The following is a 7,130-nucleotide window of genomic DNA, read 5'->3' on the forward strand; positions in this document are numbered from 1 at the left end:
GGCTGCTCTGTGGTTGTCAACAATATGCCCATATATGGATTATAAATACACTATCAGCTGCCATTTTGATCTTTTATAATGACTTTTTTGTGGAAAAGTGCAATGTAATTTTTAAGACCCACTTTTGTGTCTGTTTGTTTGTCCATCTGTCTGACTTTCTTTCTAGGTGTTCAAGCTGTTTCCTATCTTTCCCCCCTGGAGACCATGCCAGGCTCAACCAAAAAAACCTGCCTTTCATGCAAGCTACAAATTAATGTTGGCTGCAAAAGCTGCAAGCTTTGTGGAGCTTCCCAGCCCCAGAAAATAAAACTGGAGAGTGCAAAAAACTAAATTTCAAAGGAGTGGGCCCAAAAGATTTTAAACGGTAGGAATACCTCAAAGCTCATCAATTCTGCAAATCTTCTGGTAGGTTAACTAATATTACCTAATTACATGGAATATTTAAATATGTTGTTTTTGTAGTAGTAACAACAAAACTATTGTTGTCTTCAGCTCCACAAGTTTCATGTTTTGGGATATTACCCTCTTCTTCTACTTGGGAAGAGGAAGGCTGGGAAGACGTCAAATTTTGGTGCTGAAGTTTTATGTACTCGCCAGTTTTCATCTCAAATGGAGAAGACCACAATTTCTACAATTCGTTTGCTTTATGAAGGTCTTTTAAAAGGCATGTTCAAATTAAACTCTTTTTATGATTTATTTAAAACATTAAGTTATAAGTAAATAATTTTTCAACCAAATTGCATTTGTGCTTGAATACAAATAGCAGTGTTTGTTTACCCCACTCTATAACACTCCAAGCATCATAATTGATTACTAAATCCAGATGAAAGATTGTCTACCATGGGCAGGGCCGCTGCTAAGGTTTTGGAGGCCCTAAGCATAACTGGTCAGGGAGGCCCCCCCCCCCCAAAAAAAAAACAAAAAAAAAACACACAAACACACAAACACAAAAGGTTTACGCAAAATTTTACTATTTATTAAAATTACACATGTAACTGTGAATATTTACAACGTTATAAGTAAGGCCAATAACAGTGAAGAACAGCACAAGAGTACTATTTATAATGTATAAATAATAAATGAAACGATGCATGTCTATTTTAAGCAGTGGACACGTCATTTACACAAGCCAGCCTTAAAGGTTATGAAATTATCGTTTATATTCGTGGTTTATTTATATCAGCCTGTCAAAATCTATAGAGCTGTCTGATCCTGCTGTCATACAGACCATTTGGATAGTGCACTGACGGCATTAGTCAATAGGTAGGCTACTCTGTTTATGAATTTTTTATTAAAGTCACTAAAAATCTTCAAACTACACTACTACTATTTGCAAACGTGCCACGTGCCTTGCAATACCCAGATTAGTTTCTAGTTAAGCGTTTAAAGCTACCAAATCAGCAAAGCCAACGTAACTAGCTCAGGCAACACCACTGAACATGAAGTAATCAAAACTATTTAAACCTTTATCATCGAAGTTACTCACCAGAAAGGGATGCATGGGCCTCATCTTTCTGCTTCTTTTTCTTCTTCTCAGCTCCAGACTCAAACCGTCGCTTCATAGTTGAATTACCATTTAGTAGCAACTTCGCGCGGTGAACTTGTCTCCTGCCAAACTCAAGTAGCGTTGCTACTTTAGTTAGGACTAAGGTTGCCAGATAAGTTACGATTTTTCATCCTATTTGTTTATTTTATTTTAAGTTTTTAACTTACACAAATATTGCACTGGACAAGTTTTTGTATAGAATGGCCACATACACTTTAAAAATGGTTAAACATGCGCAAGATTTAGCGCCTCCATGCATTTTTTGATTATTTATTTGACTGGAAAATGTCACATCTGGCAACAACCAACAGAGCAAACCAAGCCGTGCCATTTCAGGCAATAGGGGTGGGGGCATTATATTATGCACAAAAATAATAACGTGCCGCTTTTAAGTAGTAGAGTAGGTGCCCCATGCAATGTTTAAAGACAAAAAAGATGAGCGTATCATAAATAATTCACATTGGGTTTTAAATTTAATAATGTCATAATTTCAACACATTTCATTCTCAGTCAATTTGGCTCCCTGCAACTGCAAAATGGTTGAGGCCTAACGCTGGCTGCGTTGTCTGCGTATGCAGAGCGGTGGCCCTGACCATGGGTTTAAATTAACTATAGTGTTTGTTTGTTTTTTTTCACTTAGTGGTTCTTAATCCTGAATCGAACTCTGCAGAGAACCAAAGCTCTTCAAATGTTTCTGCACAGAGTCCCAGTCCTTTAGATGCTTGTATGGAGACTGCCAACATTTTAGATGCTTCTGATCCTCCTACGTATACCCTCATCCTTACTCCTGTTACACCTGAACTGGAAAGAATTTTTAACAAGAAATTAACACAGAAAGTCTTTTCAAATAATAGGAACTTTTAAACACAACTTTGATAGAATTTTAAATAGAAAGAACTCAATTAATTGGGTATAATAAATTAGTTATATATTTTTTCTATTGAGTGGTACTTAAACAGGTCAACCCCAGCTCTTCCTGTGCTCCTGAGGTCAACCCCAGCTCTTCTGGTGCTCCTGAGGTCAACCCCAGCTCTTCTGGTGCTCCTGAGGTCAACCCCAGCTCTTCCGGTACAAACAAGTTCTCTAGCAGGAAAAGAACAAAAAAGATCCTGTCAAAAGGTAAAATCTTATCCTGATAGAAATTTAACCTCTGGGCCAGAAAGAAATGTCATAATTAATATCTGGCTGTGTTTAGACAGACAGACAGACTTATAGGCTCAATATAGACACCCAAAATGCCATATTACAGATTAGAATCTCTGCTTTTCTGTTATCTAGCCTATTTAGCTGTATTTCCTTTCAGAAAATAAACATTTAGGGCGAAATATGCCTTTTTTTATTAAAAATATGATTCATAGTTTGCATAGTTGCGTTTTCCGCATCTCCATATTTGATCCAACAGCGCTTACCTCTATCTGCTGGCTTCAAAACCACTCCAAACATAAGTAAATTCATTCGACAGTATTCATTCTGCATTTATGTCCACACAGTGCTTGAAGAAATTTGAGGCATAACATTTTTAATATCAATTATAATACGCTTTAAAACAGGTTTCCCGTCACAGCTTACTAACAAGCATGTGTGTAACAAGCAAGACAGGACTATCCCAGGAGCAGATGTATATTATATCTAACCAGTAAAAGGGAGCAGTTTATAATTTTACATGGTAAATGTAAACATCTGATAGCAAAATATAGAGATGCTAAAAAAAAAAATTGATATTATTGATAAAAATAGAAAATCTGAAAAGCACCTGTATTTTACCATATTTTGACAATTACATGTTCAATTAAATACGTTTTATCAATAAATTTTGTAAAGACTTCTAAGTAATATTAATTCATAAAATTGAAAATACGGCGTCACATCATTGTCAAAAGTCGAGGGCGCAAAAATACCAGGGGGAAAAAAATTAACCAGCGTGTTTTAACATTTTGCGTGTGTATATTAACTTCTCAAGAGCACAAATGTGAAACTAGCGAGCATAAAAAGGAAATCGCGTGCGCGCTAAAGAAAATGTTGCTCTCCAGCTTAATTTTTCTCCTCTCGGGTGCTTTTTTCCTCGCACGCTGTGCGAATTACCTGCAGCAGCAGTTTTGAAAAGGGTGGTTTTGACAGTTTGGGGGTGGGGCCAGGGGCGCCATTCTCAGCGAACGCTATTGGCTGATATCTCTACAGGGAGGAAGCCGGAGGAAGGCGGGGAAAAAAGGACGGTAGGAGAGTTAGCTAGCTGGCTATGCTAACATCAAAACAGCTCGCTCTCTGGTGCACCGGAGTTTAGTGCCCGGAGCGACCTGATCTGTCTGCCCGGGCCTAGAGCAACTGGACTCTCTGGGCGAACATTACCGGTCGCTCTAAGCACTGAAGCTGGGCAGACAGAGCCGGCGAGAGCCCAGGCAGACAGAGCGGGTTTTACATTTGTGCTCACGAGAAGTTAATATACACACACAAAATGTTAAAACACGCCCCCGATTTTTGACATTGATTTGATGCCATATGAAAAGCCTTAAAATATGGGTATGTAATTTTAGGTGGAAATTGGTAAAAATATAAAGATCATAATAACTTATGTAACATAAATTAATTGAATATGTTTTTCTATTTAGTGGTTCCTAATCTGGTCAACCCCAGCTCTTCTGGTGCTCCTGAGGTCAACCCCAGCTCTTTAGATACAAACAAGTTCTCCAGCAGGAAAAGAACACAAAAGATCCTGTCAAAAGGTAAAATTTTAGCTCTGTTTTTTTATTCCTTTAAATGGGCTATTCTGCATTTGTTAAAAGCTAAAAACCCAGCTGGTAAAAAGAGGATCGCACATGCATTTCCTTACATTTATTCCTAAATCTCAACACTGTTGATAATTCACAATGCTTTGGCATTAGCATGCTGGCCAGTTTTCAACTTCTCTCACACATTAACACCATGATTTTAACAGGGGTGTGTGTTCCCTTGCCCTGATGCAGCCCTGTACTTCATTACCAATTTACATACCATCAGGTTTGGTATTTATTGTAGATAGTGTAGTTTATCAATTACTGTAGTAGTTTATTCATTTGCTGAATATTAAAAAGTATTGTCACAAATCTCCTTGTTTGTCCTGCACTTAGTGTCAACTTCCTCAACCAGTTTCTAAAATCATTCATTGGTGCCTTTTGTTAAAAACTCAAAAGGAAAAAAAAAAACATTTCAATAAAATTAAATACTGTCTTGTCTGTAAATGAAATGTTTATGCATTATATGTACTTAAAGTGATTGTCATGACATGTCTAAATACTGTATTTTTCTTTCACCTAGTGTCCAAAACCAGCTCTTCATTTGGTCCTACCTTTGCCTGCAGGAAAAGAAGAATGTTCCACCCAAATGGTAAAAATCATGGTGTAATAATATTAGGCACTTAATTTTGCACAGTACAAAGTGGCATGTACATCCCGGTTTGACAATCCCTTGGATCTCACTCTGCATTTTGTTAGAGTGGATCTTATTTAAATTTGCATTACATTTAAAAAGTCTATCGAATTTCATGACTTCTGTTTGGGCAAGATCTTTGTGCAGGCTAATGTGACTGATGTGTCCTGCAGATCTTAATATTTTTAGTTAACATAGCTTTTTTGTTAGTGCACCACTGCTGTAGGCTTCCTGTACTAACAGGACAAATTTGAGTTATTGATGACAAGTTTGTTTTGCCATTTTTCCATTTTTTTTTAGCACCCGTGATTTACGTTATGCACACTGAATACCCGCTGTTTGAGTTTTGGAGCAAAAAGTTGGACCTACATTACTAGTTTAACATTGTATCATAGAACTGCAGAAACTCTACTTTAATTAATACCTAAATATATTACTACATACATTTACAGCACTGATAACAGTTAAAAATGTTATTTATCTATCCTTTAGATTGCCCTGTCCACACTGTGGCTAAAACCCACCCATTTGAAAAAATCTTGTCACAGAGGGTATCAGAAGAGGTGAGTACAATGCTTTCTGTAAATCACCTTCTGCAAATAGATACAGGGTCTAATTTTCCTGAATTAGTTTCTGAATTTGTGAAATCTGTTCTATGTCACATGAAGGCTGAATGTAATAACCAAATGTAAATGTGTTACACTCCCTCATGTCTTGTTTTCTTCCCACTGTGCATCATGATGGAGTCACCTTCCTAGCTAAAAAATCACATGTGCCTTGACATGGATAATAAAAAGAAACATGAGATCAGGGAACCATTCTCTTTTGTTTCAATGTCCACTTCTGATGCTCCTTTTTGTTAGAACTTGGGGTAGACATGGGAATTCTAACATATCTGTAGCTACAGCTTTTGTGTTTTATAACAGCAATAGAAAACTCGAGGTTGTGTGCTATCACAAATAACATCAACATGCAAAGATGTTTAAAATATAAAAAGGGTCGTCAATAAGTTAATAAATTATGCCCTTAAAGACCTTACAGAGTTTGTAGTGAGGCTCAGTCAATTATAGTATAATTGTAATATGTCATGAGTACTTAAATTTTTCAACAGGGCACAAAAGAGGTCAAAGTACGTTGGAAGCAGTGTTCTGGATGGTATGTAATTTTTTTTTGTAATTGTTTCACTTCAGATTTTGAAAGATTGACTTCTAATTACAGTAAAAATCAGAAGGATCAGTTCTGTTCAGTCACGTTTATGGGAACTTGTTAGTAATGTGTTCTCTTCCATGCGAAATGTGATTGGGTGAAGTAGAACGGATACTATTGGTGTCATAATCAACGGGAATCTGGGAAATGGAGTCCGGTAGTGTGGAAGGAGAACGAGGCGGCGTGACAGTTCCCCCCTCCAAAGAGTCCGAAGGAGCCGAAGGACGAGGACGATGCAAGGAAACCACCTCCTCCCCCCCAGTGGCGTCCTGGACAGGCAATGCAGAAGCAGAATCGGAACGGACGGGAACCCTGGACCTTGGACGACCTCTCCTGGAGCCGCGGACGGAACTGGAAGAAAGGGCAGAAACTGAACCACGACGTCTACTTCGTCGAGGAACCGGAGACCTCTTCCTGGGGCGACCTCTGGGGCGTGGGGCCGGACGAGACGGATGAGACCGATGGAAGTCCTCCACCATTAGAGGGTCCAGAACATCCCTCGCTGGCACCCAGCTCCTTTCCTCAGGTCCGTAACCCCTCCAGTCCACCAGGTACTCCAGGGCTCCCCCTCTCCGTCTGGAGTCCAGCAGTCGTTCCACCGCATAGACTGGATCACCATCCACAGCCACCGAAGGAGGAGGAGGCGACCCAAGCGACATCTCATCCAACGGACCAGGGATAACCGGCTTTAACAAAGATACATGAAACGAAGGACAAACACGGTAATGAGGAGGCAAATCAAGACGGTAGGTAACTTCATTAATTCTCTTAATAATCTTAAAAGGTCCAATGTACTTAGCTGAAAGTTTTTTATGTGAATCTGGTTGCCGGAAATCCCTGGTTGACAGCCAAACCCGATCTCCAGGAGAATAGAGGGGGGCCTCGCGACGTAGGCGATCAGCCTGTCTTTTCTGTCGCTGTAATACTGCCTCAATACGCCTGTGAGTCTCCTCCCACACTTCCTCGCTCCGACGCA

At 39.1% G+C, this 7,130-nt stretch overlaps 1 long non-coding RNA gene across 1 annotated transcript; it reads left to right on the forward strand.

Moving 5' to 3' along the window:
- Positions 1 to 2,213: 2,213 nt before the first annotated feature.
- Positions 2,214 to 6,103, forward strand: LOC125790795 (uncharacterized). The gene is made up of 5 exons (XR_007430516.1): positions 2,214 to 2,665; positions 4,153 to 4,266; positions 4,838 to 4,906; positions 5,441 to 5,511; positions 6,060 to 6,103. It is a non-coding gene; the product is annotated as an uncharacterized LOC125790795 (long non-coding RNA).
- Positions 6,104 to 7,130: the final 1,027 nt, after the last annotated feature.

Source organism: Astyanax mexicanus, unplaced genomic scaffold, assembly GCF_023375975.1.
Source record: "Astyanax mexicanus isolate ESR-SI-001 unplaced genomic scaffold, AstMex3_surface scaffold_36, whole genome shotgun sequence".
NCBI lineage: Eukaryota > Metazoa > Chordata > Actinopteri > Characiformes > Acestrorhamphidae > Astyanax > Astyanax mexicanus.